The sequence below is a fragment of the Camelus ferus genome, chromosome 4, assembly GCF_009834535.1.
Source record: "Camelus ferus isolate YT-003-E chromosome 4, BCGSAC_Cfer_1.0, whole genome shotgun sequence".
NCBI lineage: Eukaryota > Metazoa > Chordata > Mammalia > Artiodactyla > Camelidae > Camelus > Camelus ferus.
Window position 1 is genome coordinate 18,285,483 of NC_045699.1, and position 24,176 is coordinate 18,309,658.

The 24,176-nt window shown below is 38.2% G+C and overlaps 1 long non-coding RNA gene across 1 annotated transcript in view; it reads right to left on the reverse strand.

Annotated features, from left to right (window-relative positions):
- Positions 1–23,235, reverse strand: part of LOC116663086 — a 132,873-nt gene extending 109,638 nt beyond the window's left edge. Inside the window, exons 1-2 of the long non-coding RNA XR_004319134.1 lie at positions 23,157–23,235; positions 17,395–17,494 (exon numbers count right to left, since the gene is read on the reverse strand). This is a non-coding gene — a long non-coding RNA (uncharacterized LOC116663086). The remainder of the gene's footprint in view (positions 1–17,394; positions 17,495–23,156) is intronic.
- Between the last annotated feature and the right edge of the window lie 941 nt (positions 23,236–24,176).

Here is a 24,176-nt window from a genome sequence, read left to right on the forward strand (position 1 = left end):
GTTCCTGAAAGACGTTTCTTACTACTCTCCCAAACCTTCCCTTTTTGTATGTGAAGTTTCAGTGAGAATACTCTTGGATTGGTCCTCAGGCTGTTGATTCTTGCTCTATGTTTTGATTTACCATCTGATTCATCAACTAAAATCGCAGCTACAGTTTTATAAATCACAAATCACTTGACCTTAACTACAAATTAATGAAATCAGAATATATCATTTTACTCAGACAAATGCTTACTTGGAGCAGAATGGAAGAAAAGACTAATCATTCCACTTTTAAGCTTCTTATTTTATCAACTGACAAATCTGAGCTTCACTGAGGCTTTACTCCAGAAGCAAAACATTTTACCAGAGTGCCTCTAAGGAAGAACAAAAAAAGTCCTAGTGCCACTTTGCTTCTTGGAAACATGCATCTTGTCACTGCTTCTCTGTTTCTCCTACTCTGTGGGGCCTCACTTTATCTTTTGGCCCTTCCAAACCCTCCATGGCCTCCTAGCTCAGACCAACCCCTCTTCATGATCTCTTTTCTAACTCTCTCACACTTTAGTTTTCTCTCTGCTCATAATAGCTCCTTAAATCTCTAGTCCAATTAATTCATCCCTCTCTCATTCAGTTATCCATCCAATAACAGGTCTTAGAATTCAAAAGTAATGATTTTCAATCTAAAGGAACTTACAGCTTAGTTAAATTACCATTAAAAAGTAATATAGTAATAGCATATAAGTGCTCTAGTTATTTCATAACTCAGAGTCTTCTTTCTCCTAAAATAGATTTGAACTTTTTTGGGTTTTGTTTGTTTGTTTGTTTGTTTGTTTGTTTTAAGGAAAATGTGTGCCAGAGTCTTTGTAGTCAAGATACAGAAAGCACTTAGAGGGTTTCTAGTGCATCTTGCATTGAAATTACATAATCATTTCCCTACTCATATTCCTCTTTTACGATTTTTAATATTGTGGTAAAGTATATGTAACATAATTTTATCATTTTATCCATGTGTAAGTGTTCACTTCCATGGCATTAGATACATTTATAATGTTGTGTAGCCATCACTACTATCTATACCCAAAACTTTTTCATCATCTCAACAAACTCTGTACCCATTAAACACTAGCTCCCCAACCCTTGTCCCCATAGCAACTTGTAATCTTTATTCCACTTTCTGTCTCTATGAAATTGTCTATTCTATGTATCTCATATCAATGAAATCATGTAATAGTTGTCCTGTGTCTGGCTTATTTTACTTACCTTAATGTTTTCAAGTTCCATCGATATTATAGCACATACTGGTACTTAATTCCTTTTTATGGCTGAATAATATTCCATCGTGTGAATATATAAGCATACCTCATTTTACTGTACTTTGCTTCACTGCACTTTGCAGATATTGCATTTATTCAAAGTGAAGGATTATGAGTAATTTGAAGTGTACAGTATTTTCAGGTAATGCTAAATGTGTAGGTCATGTGCAGTTTTCTTTATTCCCTTTTATTGATCTTATAGTTTTGTATGGTGATTTGATTTGAGTAGTGATAATTTTCCTTAATAGAAAATACTTTTTCTGTTTAACAAAGTTATTGTGTTTTCTCTTATTCCTATGTTTTCCCTATTTATTTATCAAAGTAGTGAGTACTTAGTAGATGCTTAAGAATTGATATAAGAATATAAAAATAAATGTTTTAAAAATCATTTTTATTGTCTATTCCTTTGGATACAAGTGATAGTGGCTTTAGTAGACATCCTAGTCTCAGAACCAATCACTTCTCACGACAGATACTCTTCATTGGAAAAGCAATTGCAATTTTGAGTCTGGTGAACAGAAACATTTCCTTTCTTTACCTTGGTCTTGGATCTTTGTGTTACTGACTTGGGAAAATGTTAATTGATGTGTTGCAATACTACAGCAATAGTTACCTTTAAAAAGAAATAATTTTTTTATACTCTGTACTAAGAGAACAGTACAAGGGTACAAGACTTTAATACACAGATAAACTCTAGACATTGGTGGAGCATTTGGTAGGTGGAAGGGCATATGCAGGAGTCAATAAGCACTGGAAGGGGAAAGAAAACTGCATGATGTCAGCATCTAACAAAAGGAAGTTTCCCTTCTGAATTACTGGAGAGAACTCAGCAACATATGTGTCTTGGGTGGAGAACTGATGAATGAAAGATCTCTTATGGTCCATGGCTTCCAAGAAGACAAGTAATAAAGACATCATAAAGAGGAGCCAGAAGGGAGGTCAAACCAGCTCTAGTGGATTAGAGAGATGAGGACTTGACTGAAAAGGAGCTGAAGGGAATTCTCCTGGGTCATTTCAAAGAATCACTGTGTGATATGGAGTCTTGGGAAGCTGTGAGTTTAAACATAGAATCAAATGCTTTCCAAGGCCTTGAATGTCTTCTCTGGAGAAGGATTATGGGGTCAAGGTTTGTGAGATAAATTTGGTTTGCCTAATTATGTCATCTAGGAATACTTAGGGTCTCTATGCATTTTCCCAGGTAATGTTTGACATGAGTATCATACAATATTTTCTGTTAATTACATTTCTCAAAACAACATTGTGGTAAGAGTGCTTGTATTTTATGAAATCTCAGGAGTAATGAAGAGGGAAGATGTGCCATCCGGCAATATTTCATGAAGCTAATTACCTGAGGGAATTCAGGAATATTTGTGCAGATGAATGCACTATATGGGCAATAAGCTCTTATAAAAGATGAAGTATTCTAATTACAAAGCAATTATTATAATGCACGACCATTTTAAATTGCTCTTATTTTGTGTTGCCTTTAGTTTTTATTGGAAAGCAAAACAAAACAGATAAAAATGTGTCACCTAATTTTAGTCTCACTGTTTAATTATTCTTAACTCATTCAGGACAGGTGGCTTTTGATTTCAGATACTGTTCATAAACAATGTTTATTTGTTTACAAATTAAACTATTATGAATGTATGTTCACCTTTGGTTTTTGAAATTATTACATTGATGGCATCTGAACGAGTTAACAGAAGCTACTTCAACTATGCACTGTGTTTTTGTGTAACTTCTATTTTTGTTTAATGTTCCTTTCATGCTCTGGGACATACAATGTTCATTATTTGTTGTATGATTTCAAAGATATTTATGAAATATTTCTTTCAAATTTTGCAGAAAAAAGGTAAACATTCACAGAAATTCTTGGCTCCTGGGTTTTTTGCTGTTGTCATCACAATTCTATTAATTACCTCTGAAACTAAAAAGGAAAGTCCACAAAAATCCAAAGGACAAGAAATAAATGCTATCACTTGTAATTGTAAGATGATCTTGTTCTGTTATTTCAGCCAACGGACAAATATTGTGAGAAAAGCAAAGAGAAAAAAGTAAAATCAGAGGTGAGAATTAGGAGTGCTTGCTCTGTGAGTGTGTGGTGGTGGGGGTGTGATATGAGGAGTACAAGTATTTTTATTTTAAGCATTATCTGCTAAAATAACCCAATTGAAACACTTAGTGAAACAGAAAATTCTCTATAGGAATAGAGAACTTGGGAATAAATTAACAGAAGGAAGGTATTTTAATTTATTTTTAAAATAGTTGTTGTCAGTGGACATTTAGGTTGTTTCCATGTCTTGGTACTGGATAAAGAAGTTGTGATATATTTATACAACGGAATACTACTCAGCCATAAAAAAGAATAAAATAATGCCATCTACAGCAACATGGATGGACCTGGAGATCGTCATTCTAAGTGAAGTAAGCCAGAAAGAGAAAGAAAAATACCATATGATATCACTCATATGTGGAATCTAAAAAAAAAAAGAAAAAGAAAAAGAAAGAAAAGGAAAAAAAGACACTAATGAACTCATCTACAAAACAGAAACAGACTTGCAGACAGTAAAATAGTAAACAATTTTACAGTTATGGGGGAAAGGGGATAGAAAGGATAAATTTGGGAGTTTGATATTTGCAAAGGTTAACTACTATATGTAAAAATAGATAAAAAACAAATTTCTTCTCTATAGCACAGGGAATTATACTCAATATCTTATAGTAACAGTTAATGAAAAAGAATATGAAAACGAATGTATGTATACCTGTGCATGACTGGGACATTATGCTGTACAGCAGAAATTGACATATTGTAACTGACTATACTTCAATTAAAATAAATAAATAAATAAACATTAAGGTACATCATGCAAAAAAAAAAAAAACTTGTTGTAATGTCCACTGTTGATTCTCTGTACAACAGCTATTGCTACCCTGTTTTTGTCTTGCTAGTACAGAGCACAGCCCACATTAGAAACTAAAAGTGCAGAATATGATGGGGGTGGCCATTTTACTCAGTGGTTACCATTGAACATAAAAGGGAGTTGGTTGGGGAGCTTATGTGAAATACCTTTCCCTCTGATACAGACAGACATATGGGGAGGATTCCTTTGTCACTCTGGCTTTCCTTGCCCCACCTCCACCACAATTCTTTCCTACTATCTTGGAGGTTGTATGGAGACATGATGCTTGAAATGTTACCACCATCTTGCAGCTATGCAGGGAGCCATGACACACGGAAGATGGAGAGACAAACATCCCTGGAAGAGTCTGGATCTCTGATGTTGCTGAGTCACTCAATCAACCTCGAGACCACCTATCTCCGGGCTTCAAGTCATTTATAGTGACACATTCTATTACATACAGCCAAACACATTTTGATTAAGTAGGGTATCCAATTTTTCACATTAAGCAGCACTGAACTGACAAAAGAACTAACATGATTATAGTTGCACCAGAGGTAATTTTGTTACCTAACAGAGCTGTAGAGCCACAACTCTTTTTTTGCACCCAAGTTTTGTGCAAAAATTGAATTTCTCTATAATTATTATATTTCCAAAATCCCATTCTCAACACCCCTTCTCTACTACATTTTCCATCCCTAGTGAAAAGCCTTTAATCATATCTAATTTGCTTTTTAAACTTCGAAGATTCTCTACTCCTTTGCCATCCCTCCCACCAACGTGAAGTACTCCGCTGGAACCAGAGTTCTCTGCCCAGAAACACACCGTGCTGTCTATATTTAATGTGACTTCCTCACTTACCACTTTCCAATATGTCCTTGCTCTCTGCTTAGCATCACACAGTTTGATTTTACTATTATTTTAATATACACACAGGACTTTTTTAGGATCTAAATTCCCAGATAGGTGGGATCATGTGTGCTTTCCCTAATGTGATACAGCATTTTGTATTTAGAGTAAACATAAACACCAGACCGAATCAAACACGTGGAATGGAATAGCCACTTAGAACTGTTCTATGAAACCTGAAGTGTATGTTTGCATGATTTACATTTAGCAACCTTCAAAGGGCTGCTTAATAACTAGTCTACTGATCACTCTATATTTGTTGACTATTCACTCTTTTTTCCCTAGTCAAAAATATTCATTAAAATATTTAAAAGCAATATATGCTTATATACAAAATTTGGAAACTGCAATCAAAGAGAAACAAACAAAAATTACCAAGTCCCTACACTCCAAAACAATATTAGCCTTTTGGTGTTTTGCTTTCTACTGTCTTTTCTGCGCATAGATTTCAGTAGGAGTTTCTGTTTGTTTATTCACAGCCATTGGTCAGGCAAAACCAAGAAGGTAGGAGAAAGTACGTTTGTATGTATGTTATTAGGAAAGACTCCTCCAAAACTCCTCCTGAGCTGCTATTCATCATGGAAGAGTAATTACAATTTTGATTGCTTATTACATTCATGATGTTCTTTAGTTCCCAAAATAACAAAATTATGAAGCAATGCTATTATTCATATTTTAAAGATGAGGTGCCCAGATCAGGGAAATTAAGTCATTTGTCCAAGGCAAAATGGCTGCTAAGTCCTAAAGCTAGAAATGAAACCCAAGTCTGACTTGACTTCTCAGCAGGTGTTCCTTTTCCCTTGTGCTTTTATCCTACTGCCAAACATCAGAAACAGCAGGCAGTTTGGTTCCAATTCTTTTCTTTTATAAAGGAGGAGACGATCAGAAGAATGCTTTGGAAACAAGGTCTCTTGCTCCCTCTTTCTGGGTTCTTATTAAGCTCTTTTGGCCAGTCATTGTTCTCTTTGGGCCCTTTTCCTCCCTCTCCTCCACATGTGTTTGTTGAGACTTTACTGAAATGAGCAGGGCCAAGTACTTGAACCATACCACTCGCTCCAAATGGTGAACACCAACAATCACTGAGATTCTAAATTCTGAGTGTTTTAAGGCACTCCTTGATAAAGGAGAGTCTCTGATTTCAGCTTCCCTACTTCGGGTGCCATCTTGAAAAGCATGGCCATGCTCTGCACCCCATCCACCTTGTAAAGAGGGTGAACCCTTCAGGGCAGAGCAAAGAAGAGATCCTAGAGCCTAAAGCTGACAGAGGACAGCCAAGATTAGTTTCATTTGGTGTGTGTTTGTTTTCTTAAGCCCTGATCGTAGTCAAAACTGGACACAGCTGTCCTTTCTCAAGGAGATTTCACTCCCAGACTGAGTGTTTGGATTTCAGCTCATTGTTTAATAGTTCTAGAATTCAAATGGTCACCTTGAGGCAGGAAGGTTAGCACTCCATTAAGATGGATGGGGAAAGTTCACACCTCTCGCTTTTATTTTATTTCTTTGCTTTTCTTTCCATTTGCCTGCAAACTCAGCAAAGCTGAAGCCCATTCACTACACGGGCTGTTTTTATACCCACGGGGCTGAAAAGTTGATTTACTGAAGAACTTGGATTTGCCAGGAAAAGGGAAAATCCACAGAGAGTGTTAAAATCTGCAAAATACGACAGGATTATCAGAGGAATAAGAAATCTTATGCTAGATCCTTTGGTTCTTAAATCAATCCCCAAAGAGATTTTAAAGCCCATTCACTTTTTGGATGGTTTTTCTGGACCTCCCTATAAATGTTCTTCATGTAATATCTGCTAAGAGGGAGAGCTAAAGCCAGCAGCATTTATATGAATCACCAGGCCAAGGCATTTTTGTTCATTAGCTTTCGCAAAGGTTGATTGAAAGGCAAAGGAAGGGGGTTAACATTTGCTGAGGGCCTACAGTGTGAAAGCACCGGGCAGGGCCCCAGTGCCCCCTGGTTCAGTACCTTCTCTCTGATGAAGGAAAAACATATGTGATTTCCTCTCATACAAGTCAGACTCTGAGAAAGGTTCTAACAGAAATTCATGCAACAGGGTCATGGAGAAAGAGACAAGTTCATTCTGATTGGAGCATTCAGAAAAGCTTCTTGGAGGTGAGATTAGAAATCAATTTGGAGGGTCTGTCAGGAAAAAGGTTGGCTGGGTAAAGGAGTTCATTTAGTAAAGGAATTGAGGTAAACCAGATTTAGTACTGAGAACTGAGAGCAGACAACTCCTCTCAGTTGCCCAGAGTGAATATGGCAGAGACAGTCTAGGTGTTTCCCAACCCTATCCCCTCTTCCTGAACACACAGAAAGACTCCATTCCCAGCCTCCCTTGCATTACATGGGGTTATGCCACTGTCCTCCCACAAATGGAATGAAGGTAGACTGATTGTATGCCATTTTCCTCTCCCTTTCTCTCTTTGCTTCTTTGGCTAGCTAAATGCAGAGGGTCACAGGTTGGGGAGAGTGTAGCTCCATCGTATAGTGCATGCTTAGCATGCATGAAGTTCTGGGTTCAATCCCTAGTGCCTCCATTAAAAAATAATAATAATAAATAAATAAATAAACCTAATTACCTCCCCCTGAACAAAAAACAGAAAAACAAAAAGTAAGGATGAATGCAGAGGGACCAGCGAAGGCCCCCAAGGAAGCCCTGGCAGGTGATGTCCCATGAAATGGAAGAACCTGGATGCTGGAATTATCAAACAGAGGATGCCCACCAAATACTTGATCAGACTGTAAAGTGAGCAAGAAAAGTTAAGCCACAGAGCTTGGTGTTATAGCAGCTAGCATTATAGTGCGGACGGTAAGGCTGAAAAGATAGATCTAAAAGGCCTGTAAAATCCTCCTGCATCAAGTCATTTATAAGAACTAAGAAAATAAATCAAATAGTTATAAGGTTTGAATTAATATGTCAGCATCAGGAAGAAGGAGCAGCATCATAGCTCATTCTTCCCAAAGTGGACCTCTACCAGTCGTGACTTTTTTGGCTAATTTTACGCTGACAACTTAATTTGGGGTCCTAAGTGAAAATTCTAGGAAGGCAGGGCTTCTTCAATGAAGAGAATACTTGGCCATTTCATAGCTGATGGAAAGAGGGCTTCGTGTGCCCTCGGTGGGGGGGAGTCTAAAGTTAGCTGGCTTGGGACTACTTTAAAAATACGTTTTACTGCTTTTTTGATTGTAATAGTAATACCCACTCCTTGTAGAAAGATTAGAAAAGATAAAACTGTTAACGGAATAAAATAATAACCATTTGTAATCCTATCACGTCTTGGTGTGTTTCATGCCACTCCTCTTTGTCATTCTCTGTTTCTGTCTCTCTCTACATGTATCGTATATAATATAAACATAAATCACTGAATTATTCTAATTGTACTATATGTAATCTGTTCCTGTCATTAAAGTTCTTTACAAACTTGACCTTAAATAGTTGTGCAATTTTTTTTATTATATGAATATACCATAATTTTTGGCATTTCCTATAAAGTTGGACACAATTATTCCCAAGGTTTTTGTTGTTGTTTTAACAAGAATGGATATCATTATTCAGAAATATTTGCCTGGATTCTTGATTATTTTTTAGGATAGATTCCTAGTTGTAAAATTCATAGTCAAAAAGCTTGAAAAATTGTAAAAGATCTTGAGGCATAGGAAAATAGCTTTCTGCAAAAGTTACAGAGGTTTATTTTTCTACCAGCAGAGTACGAGGTAACCTATCTTAAAACACTTTAATCTGCAATGAAAGTATCATTTAAAAGCTTTATACCCCTTTTTATGGTTTTCTATACAGTCAAAAGACTCAAGGGCAATAAATCCATGATATCTTTAGTAACTGATTTTCAGTTGGCAAAGTGACTGTTTCCTGCTGAAATGGGTTTAAATGTTTCATTTTAAGAAACCATAGGCATCCTCTGATCGTAGTATATAATAAGCCGATTGCATTTAGTACAGGTTGGGCTAAACAATGATAGGAAATCACCTCAAAATCTCAGTGACTTAACACAACAGAATTTTATTTCTTGTATTCAAAGTCAGTAGCTGGTACTTTGTGCATTCATAATTGCTCTAACCTTGAGAAGAGAATACGGTAAATCATGTCTTTGCTCTTTCATTTTTCACCTGGAAGGGACACAGGTCACTTCCTCCCATGTCTCCTTGGCCAGAGTAAGCCATGTGACCACAATGACTACAAGGGTGTGGGAAAGGACGATGCTATCCTGTGCCCAGGTACAAACCCAGGAGCGGTCATGGACAACACTAACGACTATCACCCCTCATTGAATTTAACCTTTGAGGAAGGGCTTGTATTCTATAATGACTCCTGGAAATGTCCTTCTCTCTTCCCTTCTGAGAGTCTCAGACAGGGGTCAGCAAACTTTGGCTTATGGACCAAATGTGTCAAGTCTCTGTTTTCATATGGTCTGCTAGTTAAGAATGGTTTTTACGTTTTAAAATGGTTTGGAAAAATCCAAAGAAAAATAATATTGCATAACACATGAAAATTATGTGAAATTCCAATGTGTGTCTATAAATAAAGTTTTATTGAAATAGAGCCATGATTTCTTGTTTCTGTACTATCGATGACTACTTTTGTGCTACGGTGGCACAGTTGAGGAGTTTGCAACAGAAATTTACACTATCTGGTCTTTTACAGAAAAGGTTTGCCAGTCGCTGATCTTAGACTTGACACTGGGGAAACCCATGGTCATTTCAACATGGCTGCCTGGAAAAATCACCTCTTGGAAAGTGATTACTTGCTAGATGTTTCAAATTCAGCTCACTGGATTCAAAACAAACAGAAAAATGAAATCTCCTCTAGGCTGATGTGTATAGTTACTGGGATTGTGGCTGAGCCATGAATAGAAGCATGATGAAAACTGAGACCCAATGGCCAAATTGGGCTGGAATCAGGGAGGAAAGCCACTGGAGTTACCAGGAGTTCATCTGAATTAGATACTGCCGTTATGAGCTCAACCAGATGAGTTTCTCACCAGGCTCTTCCACCTCCTTGAGGATTGTTATGTAAATCTGCTCAGTGTTTTAAAGTCAACCTGGATCCAAACATAAGCCCTCATTGCCTTCATTAAAATCAATAAATAATAAAGGAAGAAAAAATTGGCTCCCCAGGTGCAGGAAAAAACCCAAGTTTTGCCATTCACTTCCTCAGCTTGTTGTTGCTGGAAGACTGTACTTCACTTTCAGCTGTGATTTAAAAAAAAAAATGTTTTGGATTTCCCCTCAGAGGTTTCATAAGCATTTATACAGAATTGGCTTTCTGGGTGATTTATCAGCTGCTCTGTGTGAGGTTTTCAAAGAGTGAACACTCCATCCATTGTCAACATATTCCTTGTGTTAAAACCGAGATTTCTAAAATAACATGTTGATCGGGTGACGGAATGCCATTTCTCTTCATTTAGTGTCCAAGTAATAATGCACCAGTTAGTAATGCTAGGAATGAGACGGGAGGCACAGCACATACATATTCCAACTGAGGTCAAGATCCATTCTTTTTAAATGTCAAAAATGACATTCCTAATACCCATGTATATAGATTCCATTTATTTGTGCACTTAAATTAACTCCTCTCTAATCCAGCTTCCACAGCTGCCAAAGACTTCCTGTGAAAGGCATTTTCTTCTAAACTACTCATAATTCACATCCGGCTCTCATTGAAGAAATGTCTCTCGTGGTTTTGTGCCACAGTCAAAGGTAAAGGGGGTAGTTCTACGTAACTTCAAAGGGTAAGTTGTACCTGGTTTGGAAACAGCCACCTCTGATAGCTCTTTGTCCCTTCCCTCCCCTGAGACAGTTCCATACTGCATTCTCTTTCTTTTTGCTGGTGTCCAGTTCTCTTACAAAAGCTTTTCAAACTACTGCGCATTCTGTGTCTTTCAGAAAGAGATTATTATTCAAATATTGTTTGTGGGCAGACTTCTAATTAAGTGATGTATTTTTACACATCTCATTAAACATTAAGTGTCTGTGATTTCCAATCTAAGTAAGGACACACGATTTGAGGAGTATACGCATGAGAAAGGGGGGGTAAAAATGTTGAAATCTAGGTCATCCAGGAAAATCTAGGACATAGAGTTCCTCTGCCCAGTACTATGTAGTGACTATAGATACTATATAAATGACTATTTAGAAACCAGGAGATGATTTGGGGCTGAAATAGAAAACAGTATTGTGACAACAACAACAATGTATTATAGTTGTAAAGCATTTTCACATATGTTACTTCATTTAATCCTCTCAATCCTCCTCCGAAATAGGGAAGGTGAGTGTTATTATTCACATTTTATAATAAGAAAACTGAAACTCAAAAACATTAAGCGACTTGCCTAAGGAAGTTGTCACTGGGTCGAGATAAGATCTAATTCTCTTTGCCTCTGGTGAACTGTGTTATTTTGTGATGCTGTCTCAAGACTGGTAAAACAGGTACTGAACACAGGCAACAAGCCGTCCTCTGAAATTTGCAGGTGGGTTTTTCTTTTAGAAAGACATCCTTAGCTCAGATTAAGGCTTGAATCCCTGAATTGGGTTCTGCTTGATCAAGTATTTACTGCTCATCTATATTGGACACTTGCTATACTGAGGACTAGCTCCTTTCTCCAGCTTTGGCCCAATTTTTATTTCTTCTAAAATAAGATATAAAGCAGAAATCTCCAGACATCAAAAGATCTAAAAACCAGTCAAGTTGTTATTATGTTGCCCATTTATTTTTGTCTCAAAACTTTATGACACAAGAGTCACTCATTCCTTGTAGTTTTCAGTTGGTCTGAAAATTTTACCTTTTTTATGTGGCTAGCAGATCTAGGTATCCCAGCTTTGGAGGTGGGGATACTCAGAGCATTGGCCATCTGATTCAAAGGACAGAGGGGTTCTGAATCATTTTATAACCTTGTTGGGGCAGACCAGATTTGCAGCAAGGATAACCAAACCTAAGTCTGTACTTCTTTAGAGGTGGGTTCATGGTTGGGCCTCTCTCTGTGCTTTAGCAGAAAGGTAAACAGCAAGTCAGGGCAACTTTCAGACAAAGATTTTTCCCTGGAACTTGGAAAGCATTACATGTTCCATATAATATAACAAAGTAAAATAAGAATCCTTCTGAGAAAGGTGCTCCAGATCTTAAATTGCCTTATGCTAGAATAATATTTAACTTGTTAAAAAATCTTTGTTTTTCTCAAGGAAAAAGAAAAAAAAAGTTAAATTTATAATGAGTATTAACATGGAGAACTTGACCAAGGATTTTCTAAAACAACTTTGTAAATGATTACTTGGTGGTGGTGTCAGTTGACCAAGTTCAAAAAGAAAATAAACGTCATTTTGGTCAGTTTCAGAAAGTTTTTTTTTCCCCTCAATGAATAATTCTTTTTTTGTTCAGTCCCAAGGGACAGTACCATGTTAATCCAAACACAGATTTAATTTCTGAGTTTCACAGCTTTTCCATCTTGATCACCCAAGAAAGACTGAGATAAAATGCCAATTTTACCTTTATGAAAAGTAATGATACAGATACACAACAATCGGTGTTTATGAAAATATTTTCTTTAAATACTTATTCTTTGGTTAAGCACCATAGCTCAAAAGCTGGGGATGGGAGGGAGAGGAAATACGTCTCTGGGACTGGTTAGTCCAAAACTCTTCCCCATCCCCGCCCAAGTCTCCAGTTTTGTCAACCTTTGTTTTACTATGGAAGTTCCTGTCCTTCAGTGAGACATTCATATTTTCTATCTTACAAACATATTTTAGGTTTCTCAAGGACAGGATACTGGGAGTGGAAAAGTCTTTCAGGTGGAGAGAATAATAGAAGCAGAGACCTGGAAATGGGAATAAAAAGAAATTGGACTGCAAAGTTATGATGGATCCAGATCTTGGGTCCTAAATGTCAGTCCTTAGGGGATTGTACTTGATTTTATTTATTTATTGTTATTGAAGTACAGTCAGTTTACAATGTTGTGTTAAATTCTGGTGTGCAGCATAGTGATTCAGTTATACATATATATATATTCCTCATATTCTTTTTCATTATAGGCCACTTCAAGGTATTGAATATAGTTCCCTGTGCTATACAGTAGGGCCTTGTGTTTTGGGGGGGGTTTGTTTTGTTTTTTTAGTATTTATCTCTCTTTTTTTAAATTGATGTATAGTCAGTTTACCATGTTGTGTGTCTACTCCACCTGGTGAGCTGGATGCTTACCAAGAATCAGTGTGTCAACAGCACTAAAACTGTGCTATTTGTACTTTTTATAAAACTACATAATTTAATTCAAAATGAAATGTATGTTGAAAGAAAGTTTTTGTTTTAATGAAGATTAGATTGACTGCCTTTGAAAGACTCAAAATTAAGTCACTGATAAAAAACAAAAACACAAATTGTTGCTGAAGTAAGTGAGTAAGGACAACAGTAAAAGACTGAAGAAAAAATGTAAACACCCGGACGAGTCTATTCTCAGAATGCTTTTCAAGTACCTGTAAGTTCTCTTTCCACTGAGAAGAAACTGCAGCCAGAAAACCTAGCCAATACATTATAGATGTGTTCTATGCAAAAACGTCACACAATTCCCATCAGCAGACCTTTACTAAAACAAACAAACCAAAAAAAAACACTTGGTCCAACATCCAAAGACTGGCCAATGAATCTGTTTTTAAATATTTTAAGGTAAATTAAAATGTTAAATCGTGTATCCTTTTCTATGATTCTGCGCTACAGCTGAGTTTTTCAATTGTTGATCAATTTCTGGTGTGACAACATTGAATAAGAAAATTTCTACTGTCCTAATGTCAGCATTAGGCAAATATGTACTAAATATATGCTAAAATTCATAAAACATTAAGACACGATGCTTTGTCTCAGACAGTAACTATCTAGTCTTGAAAGAAGGACATGGAATTTGCTAATAAAAGAGCCAATATATTTGAGAACAATTCATTAGAATTCTATTTTCTTCTATATTCTATTCTGTTTGTACTTAAGTTTTCTGTTCTTCATTAAGGTATATGATCTTGTGGTAAAGAAAAACAGTGTTTTACTATTTTGGTTCAAAAATCTATGTTTATGCATGGCTGGGATGTGCTGTACACCAGAGATAGACATATTGCAACTGACTATATTTCAATTAAAAAAAATAGACAAAAAAACCCAACAATGTTGTGTCCATTTCTGATGTACAGCATAATGTTTCAGCCATAATATACATATATATACTCCTTTTCATATTCTTTTTCATTATAGGTTACTACAGGATATCGAATAGACTTCCCTGTGCTATACAGTACACTTGTTTATTTTATATATGGTAGTTAGTGCCTGCAAATCCTGAAATCCCAATTTATGCCTCCACCCCCTGCCCCTTTCCCCCTGGTAACCATAAGTTTGTTTTCTATGTCAGGTGAGTCTGTTTCTGTTTTGTAAATAAGTTCGACATTATTTTAGCATGCTTTTGAGGAGAGCAAGACTGAAGACAGTGGAGTCAGCTGCAGGCAGTCCTGGTGTCACAGGCGAGCACCTGAACCAAGAGGATCTCAATGTGAAGGACGCTGAGAAACTGACTTGGTAACCAATACCCACTCTGCTGTTCTCCTCTAGCTATTGGGCTGACAAACCCAAACCAAGGGTAGCTCTTGCCTTCTAGAAGTTTGCCACCTATCCAAGTTTGGAATCGAAGATACGTAACGGGGGACAAAGTATTAGCTGTATTAATAACAGAATGTCTTTCAAAAGGTCCCACAAGGTGGTAATTCTGCAAATTCAAGAACTAATTCTATGAGCATGTTGGGAGGTCCACGTCACAGGGTGGATATACATGAACCCAAAACACGAACTTGGCAGAGAGCTTATTATCTACGTTTTTCCTATACTCAACTTTTTCTCAAGTTAGACCTTTGGAGAAATCATATTGTATTCAGAATGTTGCCTAGTAAGCACAGAATCTAAGTTATATGAATTAGATGCTACTAAATTCTTCTAATTATCACTAAAATTAAAGTGATCACCTAAGAGAGCAGGAGGCACTGCTCCCCTCAGGGAGATCCCTTTGTAGTGGAACCAGATACCCGTCGAAGTCAGAGACTCAGGCTTCCTTTTCTGGCAACAGCGTTTGAATAGGCCCTGGCAACATTTATCTTCCAGACCCTCTGCACTTCTGTTGCTGATGATCCCTTTCCCCTCAATTTCAAATTATTTCTTTCGAGACATGAATAACTAAAGGAAAGTCCCAGTTACCTGCATCGCTGTTTCTAGGAATTTATCCTTCAGAAATAATAACCCAAATCAGTGAAAAAAATATATATACAAGGATATTAATTACAGCCTTGTTTGTAATACGAAAAATGGGCAATGAGTTGCATCTTCATCACTTGGGAAATTGGTTAAATAAAAGATGTTATATTTATTTAAATAAAGGTATACTGTGCAACCATTAGAAAGAATGCACAGAACAAAAGGCACTGACTTTACAAGATATACATAATAAAATGGTATTATAAAAACAAGTTATATATCAATAGATATAGGACATTCCATCTTTGTGAAAAATACATATCTGTGTGGCTGTTTGTGTAATATATATACTTATTGATCAGATATATGCACTAGAAAAATCTAGGAAAGGAATGCCCTTCAGTGTTAATAATGGTTGGCCCTGGAGGAGGGGTGAGATCATATGTTAGAGATGATCTGAGATTGCCTCTTCTTTTGTATACAGATACATGCATGCATGCACACAGACATACCTGTGCACACACACATATGCAATGGAATGAGTGCAATTTACTTTTTTTTTTTCCAAAGAACCTCTTTCTTGCCTTCACTTGCCCACCAGCTCCTGAAAACCTTACAATTTGAAGGAAATCACTATGTTCTAGAAGAAATTACTATTCACTGTAGAAATTGATGAATGCTATAAAAGAAGTATAAATTGAGCCTTTGGGCTCCTAGGAAGCTGAGAGATTGCTTCCAACTACATGAGTGTGAAAGTCGAGAGACAGTGCAGAGATGAAGAAATTTTATATCTCCCATAACTAGATTCCATTAGCCTTGCTTTTACAGACCAAGCAGCCCACTTTTAAATAGTGTCTAACATTGCTCCCCTAAGTCATCAAAATGCTTGTAAATTCCAGTATTTGAGGCACCCACACTTCATCTCCCCAACTGCCTCTTGAGTTAGGATCTGCCACAGTTATTTCACATGAGACTCTGAATTCCAATTTTTGGTTCACAGAATATGTTCACTTGACCCATAGATCAGGGACAGCACTTTGCATGTAACAGTTCCTTGACAAATAGTGGCTGCTTCATGGATTATCAGTCATATTGAAGAAAAATAACACCACCTGATGATGATCTTTGAATTCAAAAGTCTATTATCTTTCCTTTTTAGAGGGACAAGATGATTGCTTGCAGCCTCCTCAAGCCCTCTAATCAGGAATAGGAAACTACCAGAATGAAATGAACTGCCACTGAAGATTCTTTTTCTTACGTTATCATAGAGCACAGACAGAATGTTTCATGAGCGAATGCAGAACACAGCACAGAATAAAGCAAAACCCTTACCATGAAGATGGTCACATAGTTAAACCCAAGCACACATGATGGAATGACCCAATTGGCAACCCTTGCACCCCATTACAAACAAATGGGACCAGGAATGTGGTCCTCTCACACTGTCCAGGAGGCGCCTGCACCCACCACCTCCCACCATCCATCTCCTCCTCCCCTGATTTGTGTGTGTTTTTGTTAAACAGTGGATCTTGCTATGCTTTTCAGAAAGCTGACAAGAAGCAAGCTGAAAATTAAAAATGGGTGCCGAGAGGCTTTACAGGAGTCTAAATAAACAGCCCGACAGGAAAGACGTGTGGCAGGCTAAGGTTTCAGGCTAGTGGTCGGAGCGAGTTAACAGACATCCGTATAACAGAAGGCTGTGTTTGTTTTCCCTGTCCCTGCTCTAGCAAATTTATTGGGTTATCTGTCTTATTTTGACACTTGGGTGTTTAAGGTTTCTGTTCTAGGTGTCTAAAGGCATAAAAAAATTATTGTACAGTTTACATTCCTGGCAGAGGCTGTGACATGTGCTAGCTGAAAAGTTCCTATCTGCCAGGAATTTCGCAGAAAAAGCCTTGTAGAACTGGGTTTTCTTAGAAGGTCCAAGTATCCTTTGTGAAAAGCACCGAGAACAAAAGCGTTCTTATTTTATTCCTGACCATGTCATTCTAACATGTAGAGAACTGCTGCCACCGAGACATTTTCTTTTCATTGTCCTGTTTTGACTTACCAGGAAACACACACGGAGCATTATCAGTGTCTTGTAGGGAGACAGGTTTTTCCATCGGTAGGGCTCAATGTAGATCGACAAGATACAGTTTGATTTGCTTCTGAAATCAGAAATGCACGGAAGCATTGAGTGAATATTAGGTGTTACGATAATGCACCATCCAAAGATTACAGTCATATGTGTAGAAATATTGACATGTTGGTGACTGATGTACTAAGCCACCCACAAACAGTGTTGATACAGTTCTTCTTATTGGAATACAGATTTTTAAAGAATTTTACTTGTAAGTGCCCTGTTCTTCATAGATATTGAGGCCGTAACTAATGAAGGGGTCAGTAGGGAATTTAAATAGTTCTCTGATATAAACCTCTTTTCATTTATTCACTCATTCATTCAAGTGGCATTCAGTGAATACTCATGTATTTGATTGTTAGGAAGTGGGAAATACACATGGAGGAGAAGTATGAAACAGTCAGTGGCACTAATGGAAGCTTACAGTTTCTTCTTTCATCATCTTCTGCAGCAGACAGCCTGCCTGGCAGAGTCAAGACAAATTTTCATGATACCAGGTGATTGGCATGAAATCAAGGAGAGAAAAACAATTCAGTTTATTTTTTTCCCAGAGAAAATAGCTTTGCAGTAGCTGAAGCTATTTGAGCAAATTATTATTTTCTTTCTTTATTCAGTCTTCCTTTTTTTGGTTCTTCATGGCTTAAGACTGGGACTTGGGAGCTGGCAGCTACAGTTTCTGCTCCTCAGGCTACTCTTGGCAAAGACTGTCACCCAGGCCACTGGACAAATGGTTTTCTTGTCTTGACCACCCTTTTCATCACTGATCTCCCTTTGGTCACCTCACTATTTGTAAAGGCTTCAGTTTTGTGCAAAGAGCAAAGATTTTTAGAATCAGCATTCCTGAATCTGAATACAGACAATGTCACTTAATTGGTGGGTGACTCTGAGCTTCAGTTTATCACCAGTAAATACGTGTACAATCATGTCTGTTTCATAGGCTTGTGAAGCGTACACATGATTGCATACTTGAATGGAGCCAGCCTGGCTCCTGGCTCTGGTAAGTGATTTTAAAAAGTCTGTTCTTCCTTCCTTCAAGTCATGTAGGATATGGAGCAATGAGGCATTTGGGAGAGTCAAAGAAAATATTTGTATCACAGAGACTTTATGGTTCATTGCTTTTCTGTTCATTTCAGACATATGTGGTGTAAGTTTTTTTTTTTAATAAAAGCAAGAAGAAGTCATGCTTATACTACCAATGGAAAGCAACCTAGAAATCCAGTTGATATTGGGCACAACTGTCTAAGTCCTACAACGGGTTCTGGGAGGAATGCAAGCAAATATACAGACCAAACCCATATTTTGGTAGCTTCAAAACAACCTGAGACAAGATTTGTACAGTAAAAAGTCAAATAGCAATAAAACTATTTTGAAGAGATTGCTGAGCAATAGGCTATTATATACTGAGTAAGTCTTCTGTCCTGCCAAGTTCACAGAGCCTTTATATCACAATATACATTAAGAATCTTCTAAGAAGGGAATAGTAAGCAGTTTTCTGTGCTTAATTTGATCATGGAACTCTATTTTAATTTTGTCTTTACAGCAATATCAGGTGTAGAAAGATAAACTGGGGTCATGGAAAGTGAATTCTAAAGTGAAGAATCAGAACTTTACCCTAAAGGCACTGACATTTCTAGAAAGGGAAGTGTCATGATTCAAGCATGTAAGTAATGTTTTAGGAAGGATGGGTCACTGGTGATATACTAGGTCTTTTATGAGAATCAAGAGAAAAGGCATTTTCAAATAGAATGGTCAATACATAACCTAGATTGCAGTTAATTAAGGTGACTGTAGGCTGTGACACAGAGTCATCAGGCAGCACTCTTAACAAGGATTTTGGAAGTGAAAATATGGGACCAAGCCAAGACAGTTGTAACTTGAGGAGATTTTGTTCAGAATAGGGAAGACAATAGCATGTTAGATGATTAAAATGTAGACCCCAACAAAAAGAGGCCCATGAATGGTCCTGGAGGAAGGAAGAATAATTGTGGTGTCAAGTCCTCTGAAAGAATGGAAGAGAATAGGTAGAGAGCGTAGGATGGAAAGCACTGAAGACATGTAGCAGGTAGAGAAAAAAGAGAAGTACAACTCTGGTTTCATAATGCTGTCTACTGTGTTCAAGCTAGGTTCATCACATGTTGCATTGATTCTTAATTATAACAATAGTTTTGTGTCATAGAAATAATGATCCTCAGTTTGCAGACATGGAAATTGCTCAAGGTCACATAGCTACTAAACAGCATATCAGGTATTTGAAAAGCATACAATCACTAATAATAACCTTGTTCAGACAGTGGCTTCCTGAATGTGGGCAATCCAGGAGATAATAAAGACTTTGACAGGGGCCAGAGATGAGGCAAAAGTCAGCCACCAGCTGTTCCTGGGGACAGAAAAATTAGATCCAAAGATCATTCTCCACCCAGCAGAGGGCCAGCACGGATGAGCTCTTCAGCTTTCTATTGTTATGCTAGAGCTTGCTGGGTTCCTCAAGCAGGAGTGGAGAAAATTGATTTGTTTCTTTCACAACTGTATTTATACAGTTAACCCTTGAACAATATGGGTTTGAACCGTGTGGATCTACTTACATGCAGATATTTTTTCAGTAAACACATACTGCAGGACTATACCATCCATGTTTGGCTGAATCCACAAATGCAGAACTGCCCACACTAGGGGTGTGACTGTAAAGCTATCTGTGGATTTTCAAATGCTCGAGGGTTGGTACCCCTAATCCATGTTGTTCAAGGGTCAACTGTATATACTAATGAGAATACACATTCAGGCACTCTCGGGGAGGGTATAGCTCAAGTGGTAGAGTGCATGCTTAGCATGCACAAGGTCCTGGGTTCAATTCCAGTACCTCCTCTACAGATAAAGAAACAAATAAACCTAACTACTTCCCCCCTACACACACACAAAACCTAAATAAATAAATGTCACTCTTTAGGCACTCTCTTTCTCACTCCCCAATTTCGTGAGACCACCACTTCTACACTACTCCCAGGTATCTGCAGTTGGATTCATGTCTTCTTATGAAGACTGTAGGATCCGGCATAACCCTAGTCAGTTAGGATTTCTGCTTCCCTATCTTCCTCTCTCATTTATCCAAGGTTTCAAATTTCTCACTGAACCTCACCCAAACTAGGTGAATCCTGGGCCAGTCTGTATCTTCATATTTCTCATCTCCTTCTTCTTTGCTTTGAATTCCCCTTTCCTTGCTGAAGGACTGCTATTCCTCTTCCTTGCTGGGTGGGGCTTTTCCTCAATTTTAGCTTCTTTCTCAGTTACTCAAGCTTCATCACTTAGCTATAATGGCACAGTAATATTTTCAAGTACAGGTTGCAAATACCATGTATAAAAGCATTGTTTTATGAATGTCTAATGTGTGAAGGTTGAAAATTACCAAGTGACAATGTGATTGCTCAGTCCAAATTAATTAAACAAAACTACATGCACTATGGCAAAAAGCAAGAGTAGGCTTGAGATAAATAAAACATAATTCATGCATTCAGAGAGTCATAATCTTGTAGGAAAGGTAAGAGTATTTAGATGGTGAAAACACTAAAAAGGATAAGGAGGTAAAAGGCTCGCGTGAAAAAAAGCTATGGGAATTCACAGGTAGGAGAAGTCAAATCTGGCTGAGACCATCAGGAAGGATATCTGGAAGGAAATGGCTTTGGAGAGGAGCCCAGAAGGATGACCTATACTGGCATGCTGTAAGTGGCAAGAGTTAATTCAAGACTTCTCTCCAAGTCCTGTGGAACAGGCTTAGATGGTTAGAGGGGTGGGGCATGGGCATTACCATTTGGGTATGGAAGCATTTTAGAAGGATGAATGAGTAAAGAAGGCCTGCGTGGGGCTGACCTCAGAGCCCAAGTTAAGCCAGGAGGCCAAGTGCAGTCAGGAGCATGCCAATGAAGGGCTGAAACAGGGAGGGAGTGAAGGAGCAGGGAAAGAGTCACCTGAGTCAGAATGGGAGAAAGGGAAGGTGTGGATGGAGAGGAGGAACAGCATGCCCTTGGAGATGGAGTATGATCATGGGGTGGCTCAGGCTAAGCTTGGTACATTTAGCAGCTAATAGGGAAGGGGATGCAAAGAAGTGCAGAGCAGGAAGGTGAGAAGTTCTGAGGTCAGGGTTTCAGGTGGCTAGTTAACTGAGGGCTGGAAATAAGGGGCTCATATTTTTTCTTTTCTTTTCTTTTCTTTTTTTAAGTTTTTTGCCTGCACATTAGAACTGCATCCAATACACTCTAAATACACTGGTCTGTATTTTCCACAGGGCCTGGGTCTTTATAAGGGAATAGAAAGGTCACCATTGGAAGATGCCAAACCTTACCCATACCCAGCTGTGCCCAGCTGTGAATTCACCAGTTGCCACAGGCACCCCAATCCACCGTGTCACTTGATCGGCATGTTTCACCCTTGACATGAGCGCTTTTCAACATGGGCAGAAGCAAGGTTTGAATGACATATATTCCACTCTCTGCCTACAAACCTGGGGTCAGGGGAGGAAGACAACTCAGAATACCTGAGTCAGCTTCAGGAGCTTGCAGTGCAGCCGTTTAACACCAAATAAAGTCCTGTCCAATGGCTGGTGAATCAAATTAAATTCTGAACAAACAACTCTCCAGCTACATCTCAGTCAATTTTAGAATCAATGCAGCCGATTTATGGTTCCTTCGGGTTGTATTCTCTTCTCAGTGGGCTGGGATTTCCACACGTAGTTACTACCACTTACTGCTAATGAGGAGCGTGCATCAGTCCCCAGGCACCTGGGCGGGAACACATTACTTAGTCTCATTCAGCAGTGTGGGCTCTTTCCATGCAAAAGGGGCTTCTTAGCTGGGTCTGGAGCCCGGGGGTACCAGGTGGATGCTATTAATGCAAAGTGCTGACATCTTCCAGCTTTTGTCTCTCAGAAGCATCCAGGCTTTTTCATTTCATGGTTCTCTGGCATGTGAGAACCCTTTGGGAGAAATTGGGTTCTCCAGCCTCAGCATGCTGATTCAGACAGAAGCTGGGTAGGGGCAGAGAAAGCATTTGGCTTTCTTTGTTACCATTTGATGAAAGTGAATCTTGAATCTGTATTTTTATGGCGACAGAATATACATCAGTGCTTATCACAGAGCCTGTCATGTAGCTAGAGCTCAAGTAGGTATTTTGGAATAAATGGCAGGTAGAAGCACACATAAGAGTATACATCTCTTGAAACAAATGTTTGGGAATGTTCTGGAGAGTCTCTCTCTGCTGGTTGAGGGGTAAGCTAGTCAGAGGCGAAAGAGATCCTGGGAATGCTAATGTCTTTTGAATGCCTGACTGCCTCTTCTGACTCTTTGATTTCACTCATTGCTCAGAATAATCTTTTTAGGCTAGTACTATTGTCATCCCCATTTAACAGATGAAGAAACTGAGGCACAGAGGGACTAAAGTGACTTACCTGAGGTCACACAACTTGTAAGTGATGGCACTGGGATTTTAACACAGGCAGTCGGCTTCCAGAGGCCCTACATTTAATCACAATCTAAGAGGGAATTCTCTCAGGCCTCTTCCATTTGGGTAGTAGAGGTTTTTTCCCTCAAAGCAGTTAAAAGACTATCTCTACTTTAAAACGACAAGAAAAACAAAGACGCATTTGCAGCCTATGAGTTCTCAGCTTCCGTAGCAATTAGCAATGTAGAAGTGAATTCACTTACACAGTTGGTTTCAGACCAAATAAAGTGGAGGGTGACCCACGAGTCAGGAGAAGTGGGGGTGAGAACAGATTTCTATGCTGTTCTCGAGGCAGATTTTATCTTTTTTGGAGATAAAAGTTGAAAAAAGGAGAAAATAAGGCAGAGCTTCTGAATTGGCATCGTGAAGGAAGCCTCTGTCTGGGAGCAAAACAACTTCTCTGAGGTTAGAACTTGAGCCACATTAATCAGGGAGGGTTCTTCTTGCCCAAACAGACACATCTTCATGTGTGTGTGACGTGAGTTAACCTTCCAGGGCAGCAGCATAATGAGAACCCTGAAAAAGTAATTTTCTAAATGAAACCTTAGTTCCCTGGGAAAATACAACCAGCACGTAAGGAAAGAAACTTAGCATCTTTCCAGTAGCTCCTGGGATGCCTGTTCCTCAAAAAAAGTTGTGGAATGGGATCCGACTAATACCGCTTGCATTCTTTAATGGTCGTTCTTCCCCTAAAAAGAGACTGTAAGCTCCAAAACAAGCTGAGATGAAGTACCCACTAAAATGGGTCCTAGAACAAGTAGTCTACAAACTAAATAAAAGACACAACATTTGGAATCACTTTTCAAACCCAACCTAAAATTTCAGGATCCAGATTTCATAAGGGAAAGCGAGCCCCCTGTTTTGAAATCTGATTTAAAAATAGTTTCTAGAAAAGTATTAAGTAAGCCCCAGTATCTCCTGGGAAAACAAGTGGCTTTTACAAAATCTTGAACTGCATTGTGGAGATTTTTATGAATGAGCAACATATGGATTAAATTACCCATATTTGAAAAAAAATCAAATGACAAAGCACACTTGGCAGTTTTATTGAGTCTGAATTATTTGGAAAACAGTCCCATGATACCCTAGAAATCCCAAATGGAGCCCAGTTTACTAACCATTTTTGAAAAATGAAATGCAGCCATTCATATAAAAAGGGCTGTCTCTGTTAGAGTGTATAGAGGTTAAGACGAAAAGTTAGCTGGTTTTCCTAAATTCTGAGG